At 31.3% G+C, this 15,731-nt stretch overlaps 1 protein-coding gene across 2 annotated transcripts in view; it reads left to right on the plus strand.

The window, feature by feature from the left end:
• The window catches only part of LOC105226694 (putative fatty acyl-CoA reductase CG8303), a 45,274-nt gene that overhangs the window by 20,668 nt on the left and 8,875 nt on the right, over nt 1-15,731 (plus strand). The window lies entirely within an intron of this gene.

A 15,731-nucleotide genomic window follows, 5' to 3' on the forward strand; every position in this document is an offset into this window, starting at 1 on the left:
AGTAATAACTAACTTAAAACCCCACAAACCCAACTTCCGAAGCGAAAACGAGTCCAAGCTAATTAAGAAATTTGGCAAAAAACCCAAAAAAAAAAAATAATTTCAAAAAAATTTGCAAGATTGTAAGCCTATCTAAAATACCATGTACATACATATATACATACATAGTCATGAAATATCTGCTAACATCACCTGTTTTATGGCTGCGCGTTCGATTGGACGCATGTCATTAACCCAATTAGCGCCATTTTAGTTACCTATTCGCGCAACTGAATGTGTCACAGTCAAGGCTGGCGAAAGAATGGCTGCGCAAATGTCTAAAGCCAAAATATAACCTATTAGTAATTTGAAATATAAAGCCCAAAAATACAAATACAACTAATACATGCTATACATTTACATATACTCAATTAGCGCCCTGAGCGCGGCTGAAACTCCTAAGAAATCGAGCGTCGCATCGCACGCTTTTTGAAGGCAAACGAACATCAGATTTTTTTGGAATTTCTCAATGCAAAAGTTGACACAAAAAATCCGCAAAGTCAGCAACTGGATTTTGTTTATTGTTGCTTTGTTGTGTGTGTGTATTGTTGTGTTGTTGCTATGACTGTTGCTTATTGCCGCTTTGTTGGCGTTTATCACTTGCATGGTTGTATGTTGTTAAACGCAATACTTTTCAAACTTTCGGTTTTGACTGCTGAAGGCCACGTTGTTTAAGAAAATTGACACGAAATTAAAAGCTCGTAAAAGTTAGAAAAAAAGTACAGGAAATAATGGAAAATAATAGCTACAAAATAATTGGTTAATGGTGCTGCATTCAAGATTTTAAGTGATGCGATCTCTATGACATTCCACAAAGACGATATATCGGAGTATAATATAGTAAACAAGTCATATAAATATTGCATTAAGACAATCCACATACACTATATATATGATGGATTGCCGGCCGAGCAATTCGAATATGGCGGCGAAGAACTGATAAGGAGCATGCATCAGCTTCTTTGTAGATTATGGTCGGACGAAAGCATCTCTCGAAAGTATCTCCGACGATAAGAACCTATAAGTGTTGCCCAATCCACAAAAAGGGAGACCCCACAATCTGCGCGATCTACTTTGGGATAAGCCTCCTCAACATAGCATATAAGGTTCTATCGAGCATATTGTGTAAAAGATTAAAGCCCACCGTCAACAAATTGGTTGGACCTTATCAGTGCGGCTTCAGACCTGGAAAAGACCAGCAACTGACCAGATATTCACCAAGCGCCAAATTTTGGAAAATATCCGTGAACAGAGGTTCGACACACACCATCTCTTTGCCAATTTCTGCTTTTGACAGCAGGAAAAGGAACTGCCGACGAAAAGGAACGGTTGTGTAAACTAACATTGATCAATAACAAAAGCTTCATCAGATTCAGGAAGGACCACTCCGAACGGTTCGATACCAAACGAGGTTTCAGACAAGGCGACTCTCTATCGTGTGACTTCTTCGTTCAGAATAGGGAAGGTACCATGTTCGACAAGAGTGTACAACTGCTGGCGAATCGCGATGACATCGATATCTTTGGCCATAACAAGTTCTGCTTTCACCAGGTTGAGCAAAGAAGCGAAGCAAATGGGTCTAGTAGTGGACGAGGCCAAGGCGAAACATCTCCTCTCATCAAAGAAATAGTCGGCGCACTCGCGATTCATAACTTCGAAGTCGTAGATAGTTTCGTTTATCTTGGCAACAACGTCAGCTTCGATATCCAACGCAGAATAAGTTTTGACAACAGGTGCAACTTCAGACTGTGTAGGTTGAGAAGTAAAGTACGAAGATGTATGGTCTTTTGCGCAGTGGAAACGTCGAATACCGCCGTCGGTGGAAAGATCATATGAGAAGCATTTTATCCTATAGAGGTCAAGCCGAAAAGTTCCTCATCGGGTTAAATTATTTTAAATGATTCTATTGGTATTACGAGTACTTTGACTTTACATCTAAAATCTGCCCTCCACTTTCTGAAACTGAAATCGTGTCATTTAAATATGAGCTTTTTGCTGATCACACAAACCATCGGAAGACACCTTTCAATTGTGTACTACAATTGGACTTGTTTTCTTATTTATTTTCTTTCTTTGCCGCAGCGTCTCTTGTTTCACGATTTTGGCAAACAAATTGTCATGATGGATTAAATGATTATTCGTCAGCGCATTATAAATCCATCATTCAAACGAAACAATGGCTATCAATTTTCTCACTTGACCCAGTTTGTAGCGCGCGTTTGTTGTATCTTTTTTCGCTTATACGACACAATTTTGCAACAGATCTTCAACTTATTGCTTTTGACCAATTTTGGTTGCTGGATATTTGGCGATGTTTCGCTTGTTCCAACGAAATTCGGATTAATTTAACATTTAGGTATGGAATTCGCTAGCGCCGTTTACAGGTTCACTTAATCTTGATGGAGATCATTGCTTATGTAGCAATAAACGCGCTTGCGCAGTTAGTGGGCGAAGCTTTTAGCGTGAATATTTGAAATGCGCCAAAAGTAAACATATTTTGGTGAAATTTTTATTTGCATTTTTGTGGTGAATTAATTTCTAATTAAAGATTTATTTGCATATTTTTAATATTTTTTTTTGCAATGTCTCGTTTGTAACGTCAACAGAATTCGCAAAATTAATAAAAAATAAAGCTTTACTTGACAAATGGTTCATAGGTATACGACCTTTTAATACACTGAGCTGTATGATATCAGGAATCAACAAAATATCACTTTTAGTGGATGTGGTTGGGTTACCGAGTAGTTAGAAAGATGCCGAGTTTGAGTTATTCTGATCAATTTATTCGAGACTCGAAGTTGTGTAGTAAGCTGTTTGTTACATACTTTTTGCTTTTAATATAACTTTTCTTGACTGATTCATCGCCAATGACTAACCTACTTCATTTGCTTCGCCTTATTTTGAAAGCTCTTTCTCTAGTCTCATTGAGTTGATTTAACTCCTTTTAATAAAGAATATTTAAATATTATATTATTTTCCTAAAATAGCTGTCAAACCAACAGTCAAAGCTGCTGTCAAACCAGCTATCAAATTCAAAACAATTTTCACACGCATTTTTGACATTTGCTTAGACCTGCCATAAGTTCTGTTACAAGTTCTAGGCACGCGTTTTTGACATTTACTTCGTCCTGCCATAAATTCTGTTACAAGTTCGTGACACGCTTTTTTGATATTTGCTTAGTCTTGCCATAAGTTCTGTTACAAGTTCGTGACATGTGACTTTGGCATTTACTTAGTCCTGCCATAAGTTATGTTTCAAGTTCGTATCGTTATAAAAATTAAACTATAATAGATTTTAAATCATCAAGGATTTTTTGATACTCTCCAAATTTATATGGAGTATTCCTCGGGCCAGATTCTCCAACTCTGACCACAAACTGTAATGCAATGGATTCCAAACTGCACTTCCCGACGGACAATCATCAGCAGCTATTACACCAGGAGTATTACTTTTAAGCCGCTGCTGGTTGGTTTTTTGCCTAGTGTGTGGGAGCAGAATGTTGCTAGAAGATCTAATGCTCTCTACTGAAGAAAACTAATGCTCTCTACTGAAGAAAACATTGCTATACTGCCTTCCACGTCTTCTAGAACAGCCTACTCACACACTTTTGCCCCAGTTTTAATACCTTTTTCCCAGAAGTGAAGAGAATAGCATTACAGCAGCTGAATTGTGACCACCTCAATTTTTTTTTGAGTTTTTGGAAGTTTTTTCGTAAATTTTGTCATATGATGATCAGTTTACTGACGGTAGGTATATATAGAAACATTTAGGTTAGGTTAGATTAAGTTAAACAGGTAAGTCCATAAGCTACGCATAGATCAGTTTTGGTCTTTTGCGACACCAAATGGAGTTCGGCTTCTACCAAGAGGAGTAGTCATCCTTTAGGATGCCTGCGCATGACAGGAATTTTAACAGACTCTGCAGCTTCACTATCGATACCTCTTCCAGTTATTTATACCGTGAAGACCTCAGCGGAGTCTTGCCAATGTGGGACAATTACAAACGAGATGATAGAAGCATTTACATACCATAAAATTTTGTTAATCGTAAGAAATCAGCAAAAGCACTTATTACCACCTGAAACTGTCTCAACTTCATACTGCTTATCACTAAAACCTTGCACTCCTTATGACGTCACAAGCGTATATAATTTCCTGGCTGTTTCAATAAAAAAAGTAACAGCACGAAATTATCGTTACCTCTACTTCTCTAGCCGGAGGCTGCTTAGTAATTTTTGCTTTTGCTTAGTCATTGGGATTTGCCACATCATGGTGAGCTGGTTTCAACTACTTTTGCTATAAAAATGAAAAAATATATGCAATTTATAGAAATAAAATTATAAATCGTTTAAATGTGACTCTGCAGTTTTTCGTAAAAAATATCAAAAACAATAAAATAAATGTAAAAAAATTTAATGTGTCTAAATAAATATTATAAATTTATATGTAAGTATGTATATGTATTACTTATCATATTTACATAAATTTTTTTTTTTTATAAATATTTATAATGCACAGCAACCACATCATTGCGATTCAACAAGCATACACCATAATCGCCGCATTTGTTTTACATTTTACTGAATTCCTTCTGCGGCTCTATTTAGTTGCCGCTCTCTTTGAAGACTAGTCTATGACTATGAAGACTACGCTCATGAACTTCAACTTGAAAACAGCCATCAAATTGTCTAGTCACCGTGATGGGAATACATAGCTTGAAAACTGTAAATGAGTCGGCGAAGGTTAGCATGTGATTAATGCAGAAGAAATCTACATAACTTCATAACTGATCTGCTGTAGGTGCATAAATATGTATATGTGGCGGTATATATATATAAACAAAAAATATACATACATACATATATCAAAATTTATATGTATTTAATAACCTTATAAATTATTTTTCAGCATACAATTTATTTCTTCAAATAAAATGTATGCTAATTTAAACAGCTTTAATTTGAAGCTTGAGTTTAAAAATTATTGAAAATATTAAAAATATATAATTAATGCAATTTAAATGTATTTATTTTTTAACCTCAAAAGGCAGACTTCAATGCTTACAAAATTATGCGCTTTGCTGTCTAAACACAATTTTCAATAGTTTTGTGTTTCTTGATATTGTTTCTTCCTTCAATTACTGTAAGCTCACTGAATGGTCTTAAAAACAAAAAACACGTTCTTTTCAACAGTACGAGTACCGAAACTTTAATACTCTCCTCAGGTGCGTTTTTTATGGCATAAATATCTTTATCCCTGATTTTGAACGGCCAGTTTGTATGGCAGCTAATTGCTATAGTAGTCCGATCTGAACAATTACTTCAAAGATTATAGCGATACCTTAGAAAATAAACTCTGACAAATTTCTTGTAGATACTTCATCAACTGAAAAAGTTTTCCATACAAAAATTAAATTCCGATCGTTCAGTTTGTATGGCAGCTTTATATGCTGTATTTATCCGATATCCTACAAATAAGCAGCTTTTTGATGAAAAAAGCGCGTTCGCAAAATTTCAGACCAATATATCAAAAACAGACGGATGGACGGACATGGAAAAATCAATTCAGCTCGTCACGCTGACAATTTATATGTACTTATGTATGTATATCGTCACCTAAAGGTTGGTACGCAGCTCTCAAGTAATTGCTCAAGAACAAAAATACATTATTTCTCAAGTAATGTTGACAGCTGGTTACGCATTGTGAATGATCCACATTAGAAGAGCAAGAGAGAATAAACAAAGTAAACAAACTTTGTGCGTATGCATGTATGTATGTATGTGTATGGTAACACAAATATTTTCATTGAGATTTAAGGAATGTTGTTGATGATTGGTTGGTTTTATACAACATTTCAAAATGGAATATACTTTATAATAATGATTTCAACTAATTTAGGATGAATTTGACGATTACTTCGAATTTCCTTCAAGAAACAATTGTTGATTTGATGTTTCTTCGCAAAACTAGGTTTGCCATATTCACATTTTATTGAAAAAAAGTATTAAAAATTAGTACTAGATTTCTTGAGAGCTGCGTACTAGCACAAGTAAGCTTATCGCAGGAACGTTTCTGGACCGTTTCTTAAGCGTTTTTTTATATGAAGTTTTTACGTTTCTTGAGAGCTGCGTACTAAGCTTAAAATGCAAAACAGCGTATGATTAAAAAAATTGAAAATGAGGTTTTTATTGCTTACGATTCACTACATCATATAACATATGTACATATATATAAGATAAAATGTTCAGCTTCAGCTGTCAGATATAAGCAATGTATAACCAATTATATAACCAATTACATAACCAATTTATAACCAATTATATAACCGATTTATAACCAATATATAACCAATTATATAACCAATCTATAACCAATTATATAACCAAAAATCAAATTTTGTTTTAATATGAGTAGCTTCTATCATAACGCTTTTCCTATCGCCGACGATATACATACTACATACATATACTTCATAGATTGTCCGAAGCTTCCTTTTGGAAAACACAAATTTTCTTCCATAACTCGAAGCTCCTCATAACTTTTGGTTGTTACAAACATCGTGCCAAACTAAATATGTCCTGTTCAGGGTATAAAAAAAAACCAAAAATAACAAACAAAATTAAAAACAATTAATACATAAATTTAAAAAAATATGTATAATTTATATATATTTATGTATATTTTTATAACCTATTCAGCGTAAAAAAAAAACAAAAATGGAAAAAACAGAAATTAAAATAAAATTACAACAATAAATTAAAAATAAATATTTATAATTTATACATATTGCATTGGCTTTTTATTTTATGAAAAACTAAATATTTATAAATACGTATAAAGGAACTATTTTAGAATTTTCAAAGCAATATTCAATAAAAAATCTCAATTTCGTCTTAGCTTAAGCGCAATTAATTAAAACTGCATTCCTAAGAAATAAATATGTCTTTTTTAAATATGCAGCATTATGTTTTTGCATTTATAAATTTTTTTGTTGTATAAAAATTTATACAATCAGCGATTTTGCATTTTTCCTTGTATATATTCATAAATTCTTGTACATATTTTATATTTAGATTTTTTAAACAAATTTTTTTTCAATAAATCAAAACACGCGGAAGTTCATTTAAAATAGTCGATAATTAAACAAGGTATCACCAAAAATGTAAAAAACAAAAAACAAGCAAAAAACAATTTTTGAAAACAACAAAAAAATGTCTGGTAGTGAAATAAAGCTTAAGCATATGCTCATCACATATACCTACCCGCCCAAATTTAGAAAGTTTGCACTTCACACGTGCTCCGAGGCAAAAACCAATAACAATAATATAGATAAATAAACAAAAAAAAAAATTAATAATGAAATTATTAATGAGCAACTAAGTAGCTAGAGGGTTAAACATGATGTGTGTACGAGCAAAACAAAACCAAAACAAAGAAGGTTTGAAATTGTGTTGCTATGCGTTCCATACAAAGAGGGTTATTTATAACAATTTTTAACGTTCTTGCTATTGTTCTTTCTGTTGTCTTTCTTAATGCATAAAAAATGTAAAAGAAATATGTTTTTTGTTGTTTTTTTACAATATTTATATATACTCGTAAAATATATACACACAAAATCAATTATCAGAGCTTTAGACACTTTTTTCTAATACTTCTTTCTAGTCTTCTTCTTCTTTACTAGTCTAGACGCATGAATTGAACATTACATTTTAATTTTACCGGGATTTGGAATAGTACCTCATATTATTAGTCAAGCATCAGGTAGAAAGGAAACCTTCGGACCCCTATTAATAGCCTACGCTGTGATAGCAATTGAACTTCTAGGATTTATTATATGAGCGCATCATAAACTAACAGTTGTGATGGACGTTGAAATTGTCTTCTAAATCTTCTTGAAAAAAACAAATACACTTAATTTGGATGTCAAAAAATTGATATAGTCATCATGGCTCACAACTGAGCGATATAATATGATTAGTGATTACGATGATGCGGTGAGTCAGAGATAATACCAAAGAAAAACTGTTTTGACAAACGTGACTCAAAAAAGTAGCACAACAAAAACTAGTTCTACAAAGTTTCCTACACCGATTTTGCGTCTTAAATTTTCTTAAACAATTTTTAGATTTAAAAAAAAAAATGTTTAATAATTTTATTTCCGATAAAAGTATTTTTTTCTGAGCTCATCAATTATTTTATTTATTTATTATTATTGAGTTTTTTTTTCAAATAAATAGACACCAACGCTACGTGACAACATACATGAATTCTATTATATTATATAATATTAATATTATATATTATTTCATTATAAATCATAATATTATTATGCTCTGGAACTAACACCATACTAAGCAAAACGTACAAAGCTTCTAACAGCATAAGAAATACGCAGTAAAACGCACAATTTATCACTAACTAAACATATGTAGCTTAGAAAATTCATATATATGCCCACATTTGCAAACGTTTTGACATCAGCCACCAAACTCATACGATCTATTAACAGCAAACTCGCCTAAAACGAAATCAGAATTTACATACAATAAATAAGCGCGCATGGGCGACGATTCGTAGACAATGCGTCGTGACCATGTAAATGCCTTAAAAATGGGCGAACTGAAAGTAAACAATAACACAAAGAGTGAAGTGAAAAGAGGGTTAAAAGATTAGCAAAAATATTGAAAATATCAAAAAACAATGAAAATTTTTAAAAATAGTAATTACATTAAAAATTAAAAAAAAAAATAAGATTTTTTATAAAAAAAATAATTTTTAATTTTTTAATTAAAAAAAATAAGATTTTATACAAAAAATAATTTTTAATTTTTTCCTTTTTTAATAATTATTACTATTATTTCCTTATTAATATATAAATTAATATTATTTAATTTAATTTTATATTTATATCATTATTTTTATATATATTTTTTTATATTTTTTTTATAATTATTATCAGTAACAACATTTTTGCGCCTAATATAGCCTCAACTTTTAAATATTGTAACACATTGTTTGCACAAATAATATTCGAGTAATACTACAATTTAGTCAAGTAAATCTTAAAACAGGTTTTTCTCTCAAAAGCCCTTCAAATTAGCCATTCATTGCCCATACAAAGCAGTTCATTGTTCTTTAAACAGCCATTACAAAGACACATTCCCCACATTTTCTATAACAAAGATATGTCAATATTGACTTATCAGTCACATTTTCGTTACTTTGCCGTTAGTTTTGAAGGCATGCACGCAATTTTATGCGTGTTCAATAACAAAAAGTATGGGCAATACACGGCGACACTCTGCACAAGGCAGCTGCCAACAAAAAACTCAAGCAACGAACTTGCTGTTGAATTTTAGTGTGAGTGTTTATGTTTGTGTGTTTAACGCGTGGGATAATTGGCGGAGCATAAGGTGATGTATTTGAAGTGGTGAAAACATGCATACATACATACATATACAAAACTGTATCTCAATAGCAGAAGGTGTTAAGGTTGGGGAATTTTAAATGAATTTTTAGGCTTTTTAGCGCATTAAGTTGACGTTTTGAGTGCGCAGATAATTTTTTGTTTATTATTATTTTTTAAATTTTTTTTCTTTACTTTTTTTTTTAATTTTTCACTTTTAAGAGAAAGCTGCCATAAAATGCTTTGTGAGTGTCAGTTTTACTTACATGACCTGTTGTTTTGATAATATACTATATATAATACAAAGTAAATATTGATCAATTCGTTCATTGCTTTTTGAATATGGTTTGTCAAAGTAAGCAATGTGTTAAACAGCATGGAATTGAATAGATTGCTGATTTTTAAATGCAAATTATTTATTTTTTTTTTTTTCAAAGCTAATTTTCATTGCGTTTTTTTTTTTCTTTTTGGAAGAAATGTGTCTCAAGAATTATTTCGATATTTATTTGTTGATGAGTGCTGTTCTTTTTTAAATTTACGTCAATTTTTGTTGAAGAATTATTTATACAATACTTATTCTTATTTCAACCCAAAAGCTGACTACTCCTCTTGCACCTAGCAATTGAACTCCATCTGGTATCGCAAAGCACCAAACCTGATCTATGCGTGGCTTATTAGCCTACCATACTAACCTTACCTAACTTAACCTTATTCTTATTTCATTACGTCACCTTTTGAAGATTTTTGTTACAACTACTCGTACACATACACTTTCAAAATTATATAACACTTTTTTCATTAGGAAATTTTCAAGTAGGGCTAGGTTAGAAAATCTAATCAGCATAAACTCCATAAAAAATCATCAATGATGACTTCATAGACATGATTTGAGTGAAAATAAACCCTAATTTGATAACAACTCACGGAAACATATCTTCATGTGCAGTATAGTACAGATCCAACTACACTTTACGCGCTTCTAATCTGCAGCAAAAAGTAATTAGCCGAACTAATTCTAAATCCACAGTCTTAACTAAGATTAGAATATATTATGCTGTTTCACATTCATTCAGTTCATTCCAAATTCACCTGAACAGTAGAAAAAATCACATATAAAATTCAATGATTTTAAAATTATAATATTTTTGCGGTTTAATAATACTGGAAACCAATCTGAAGGCTCTACGCCAATTTTAGTTCAATATTTAGTACCTATAAGGTTATTTGGAGACCACTTCAGCTTCCTTCCAGCAGTTTATTAGTCGAGCGCCCTTTGATATTGGAAAAAACTTTCTGTTAAGCCTAAAAATAAGTGCAAGATTTTACAGACTTTCAAAATGGGCCTCTCAAACATACAACTGGTATAAATATAAGCGACAAACTAATTGAAGAGTCTAGCACCTAGCGACTAATTGATATAAGAGTCTAGCAATTCTGACATTAGAAAATATTATTTTCTATTAAGCCTCAGATCATTGATTTGCCATACTTTAAAAATTGGTCGATCGAACATACAACTGTTATAAATATAAGCAACAAACTAATTAAAGACTCTAGCCCTCCTCGGATATTAGAAAATAGTTTTTTCTAGTAACCCGTTAACCTTAAGCTAGAATGATTTTCATTCACCAAGCCTTGGAAAATGGCGAAACGAACACAAAACTGGTATAAATGCAATACATGTACTGGTATAATCAGTTAAAGATGCGTGATAAAGAATTGCATCTCTTAAAGGGTACTCCACATAACTCATTGACTGAAATTGAACTTTCAAAATGGGCCTATCAAATATACAACTGTTATAAAGGTAGACGACAAATTGATTAAAGTGTCTAGCCCCTCTCTGAAAAAATAACAATTAAAAAATATTTTTTTTTGTGTTAAGCCGCAAGAGTGTTATTTCATTCGACGAGCCTTGAAAAATGGCGAATCGAACATAAAAATGGTATAAATGCAATATATCACTTAAAGGGTGCTCCACATAACCCATTGTATGTGGATTTCACATGTAATTTGTTTGACAAACGAAGAGAATCTCAAGTACAGCGCACAGAGAAATGGCCAAACGAAGACGGCTTGTTTGTACACCATTTTTGAAATTAACATTTTGTGAGTGTGGTTAACCTGCGTAATAACCCTCTTCGTTGTTATTCTTAAGACTCTTGTTAGCTTTTTATATTACTCATCTCAAGGTCTACTTGTTCTAGCACTCCTATGCCAATTTATACTCAAAATTAATAAAAATATATAATTTTCATAGTTCTATCACTGAATTATAAATTGAGATTTATTAAATTGGGTGTGTTTGGGTGTGTTTTGTGAAAAAGCGCATATCTTACTTTGCTGACTAATTTTATGGGTATAAACTCAGAGGCAATAATAAAATTCGGCACTACAAAGTTAATCAAAGACACACACCATTTAATTAGTGTGCACACCCCTTTACTTACAAACTTACAAATCTAATTATATGTATATATTATAAATGCTAAAAAGTATTTTTTTTTTCTTTTAAATATTTTATTTTGACTGCTCTTAGTTGCTTACCTCCAAAAGCAAGATTGTATTTTTTAAACATTGTAAAAAACGGTATTTTTAATCGGCCAATTCCGGTAAAGCCGAAACAACACTTCAATATTATTTGGCGGCTCTTTATACGTATGTATTTATATGCTTGAGCTAATGTGTTGATGTGATTTGATTGTAATGGCATTTGATCGTAATCGATGCAGGCACACGCAGCTTCATTTGAAATAAATCAAATTGACCTTGACACAAATACCAATACAACATGCCTACAAATAAAAGAGAGGAAATAAACAGATATCAAGATACGTGCCTTTTTATGCAGACTTCGAAGACACCACACCATGAATCACAAAACTCATTCATTTTACGAATTTAGGTGCGTGCGCACTGGGCTTATAGGTCACAATTTACAAGTTGCGGTGGAATGCGCGGTGAAACAAGCCTCTGCACCGTTAATGCTGAGTAAAAGGTCGTCGTGTCACATAAAACACAAAGTTTGGTTGAAAAACTGCAGCTGCATACAGAAAAAAAGTTGAAAGACGCAGCTTCTGCAGACAGAAGGGCGCTCTGCATATTTGGTTGCTATGCATATTAGCTGAAAGCGGCTGAAGGAGACAGAGGCTGGTATGAGACACTCAAAATGTGGGAGGAAATGCATTGAAAATAGATAACAGACGGGTGTATAACGTAATGCCGACAATCAAAATCTCGAAATTTAGAATCCCGACAGTCAAAATACCGACAAATCAAAACACCGACAAATCAAAACACTGACAAATCAAAATACCGACAAATCGAGACATCGACGAACCACAATACCGACAAATCAAGAAAAGGTGGCGTTGTTCGTCCGAGGCCCTGCGGCCTTCGGCCTCCGGCCACGAACACGCTCAGGATCATAACCCTTAGTCGGCAGAATTCTCTTTCTGTGCTTCGATAGAAATAAGAGCAGGCAAGATAAAATATTTTTCACATGTCGGCATTTTGGTTTGTCGGTATTTTGATTTTTCGGTGTTCTGATTTGTCAGTGGTTTGATTTGTCGGTATTTTGATTTAGCTGCATATTTAAATTTTGTCGGTATTTTGATATGTCGACATTTTGAATTTCGATATTTTAAGTGTATCCCATAACAGACATATGTATTTAAAAATATTTTTTTTATATGAGGTCGAATATACGGTTTAAATCAAGTCTCGAATGATCTATTTCGTAGAAATATTTGCAGACTTGCTATAGTTGTTTTAAATATTAATTAAAATGTAAATTCTTCAATGTAAAATACATGTATAGTTCATTTATACTAAAATAAGGTAAGGCTGCCACCTGTTTGAGATCTTGTGTATATAAAATTTGATACGTAAAAAAACCTTGAAACTGATGCAATTTAAGAATTCTGCTAGAAAATTTTATTCGAAAAAAAGTCTCGAAACTGGTGTAATTTAAGTTTTCTAGTTTAAACTATATTATTTTTAACTTATTCAGAGAGATTGTCATTCGAGTCATTTCAAGTCTCGAATGATCAATTTTAACCTAAATATTTTTGTATTTACTTTAGTTGTTTAGAATTTTAATTAAATTTTATTTTTTTTCGGTATAAAATATGGTTTTTTTGTAAAGGTATATTTAAGGTTACCACATTTTTGAATTTTTTTGTTTACAAAAATGAAAACTGCCTAAGCCCATGCAGTTAAAGAGGCCTTTTAATTTAAACTATGCTAAATTTAAGGGTTGCCACCTAAATTAACTTATTGCAGCACGACTTCGACTATCGAATGATCAATTTCAATCGAAATATTTTTTGTTTTTTTTATTAAACTAAAATTTTTTCAGTGTAAAATACGATTTTTTTATAAAAATATATTTAACGTTGCCACCTTTTTACATTTTATTGCTTACGTAAATTAACTTAAAAGAATTTTTACAATATTACCGTCAAAATGAAGGTTTTGAATTTTATTAAATATTTAGAAGGGTTGCCACCTAAAAAAATATTTTTTTTTAAATATGGTTTGGAAATCAATTTTTTCAATAAATGTAGGTGTGTAAGAAATAGTATATATTTTTCGTTGGAGATAAATTTTTACAGTGTAAATTTAACCTTTTAACCTTTTTAACAAATATATAAATGATTTCTACAATCAGATTGAAATTTTTTTTAGCAAGCTAGATAAAGGTTTTTTGAAACATGTCAAATTGGTTTCAGAAATCAACGAGACTTTAGCTAATATCTGAGAAGGGTTGCCACAAATTTCAAAGAAATAATTCATTTAAATTTTAAAGAAAAAATAGTATTATTTATAGTATATTAAAGATTAAATTATAGTCTCAGAAATATTGTTACATAACCTAAAATTTGAAAAGGGTTGCCACACATTTCAAAGAAATAATTCAATTAGATTTGAAAGAAGAAAAATAGTTTTATGTTATAGTTTATTAAGATTTAAAATATAGTTCCAGAAATATTGTTACATAACCTAATATTTGAAAAGGGTTGCCACATATTAAAAAAAAAATAATTTAATTTGATTTAAAACATAGAAAATAGTATTATGTAGTATAGTATGGATATGAGCTAAAGTGATTTCAAAAATATTGTTACTTCAGCTAATATTTGAGAAAGGTTGCCACATATTTCAAAACAATAATTTAATTTGATTTAATTTAATACAAGGAAAATTATATTAAGTAGTATAGTATGGATATGAAACTAAAATGGTTTTAGAAACATTGTTACATAACCTAAAATTTGAAAAGGGATGCCACATATTTCAAAATATGAATTTAATTTGATTTAAAACAAGGAAAATAGTATTATGTAATATTGTATGGATATGAAGCTGTTATTATTTGAAAAGGGTTGCCATCTGTGTATCATATAAATAATTTTTAAAATTAAATTTATCAAATGGTAAACATTTTTGCAAGAACATTTAACCAATTAATCCAATTCACTTTGCTATAAATGTGCCCGACACTTCTCTATCTCTCGCTTTCACTGTCTCTCGCTTCTATGGATTTACCATGCTGATAAATAGGCTATGAAAAGGTTTCTGCCGTAAGTTTCTAGTTGACGAGTGTTCTTTTGCTATTAATTAAATTGAATAATGAAAAACTTAAAAATAAAATAAAAATGCTATGCCTAAAAAATATATTTAAATATTGATGTTCTTGTAGTTCTCCATTATATTACAATCTTCCATCTATTGATTTTATAAGACACTTAGCTACAAGGTTTCAATTTTTCACATAAAGAAACCTTTCAATTAACAACCTCCAATATTTTAATTAATATAAAATTAGGTTAGTTCTCTGGACATTAGCCACCAATTATATCTTTTGCTTGATATTTGAAAATATTTTATTATCTTCCATGTGTCTTTTCTCAGTTGACCTACAACAATTTGTTCTAAAGAAACAAATTACCACAAAATTCAAGTCAAAGTCATAATTAATTCTTATTAAAAACCTTGACAGTGTACAGCTACATTGATAAATATAAGAAAAACTCGTTTTTCGTTAACTCGGCATTTAACGGTAGCAACGTTATAACCTCAACGCGCCAGACACGCTCTAAGAAAAAATAATAATACTTTTTTCTCACTTCTTTAAGAACAAAAATACAGAAATCTGAAAATTGGTATAATTAATGAACTTGACAAACAACAACAACAATACGATTAACACTTCAATCGTGTCTAAGGAAGCAGCGTAAAAACGTGCGTATGATTGTATATTTGTACCCTCGCGCTACTACGC

Source organism: Bactrocera dorsalis, chromosome 3 (genome assembly GCF_023373825.1).
Source record: "Bactrocera dorsalis isolate Fly_Bdor chromosome 3, ASM2337382v1, whole genome shotgun sequence".
Taxonomy (NCBI): Eukaryota; Metazoa; Arthropoda; class Insecta; order Diptera; family Tephritidae; genus Bactrocera; species Bactrocera dorsalis.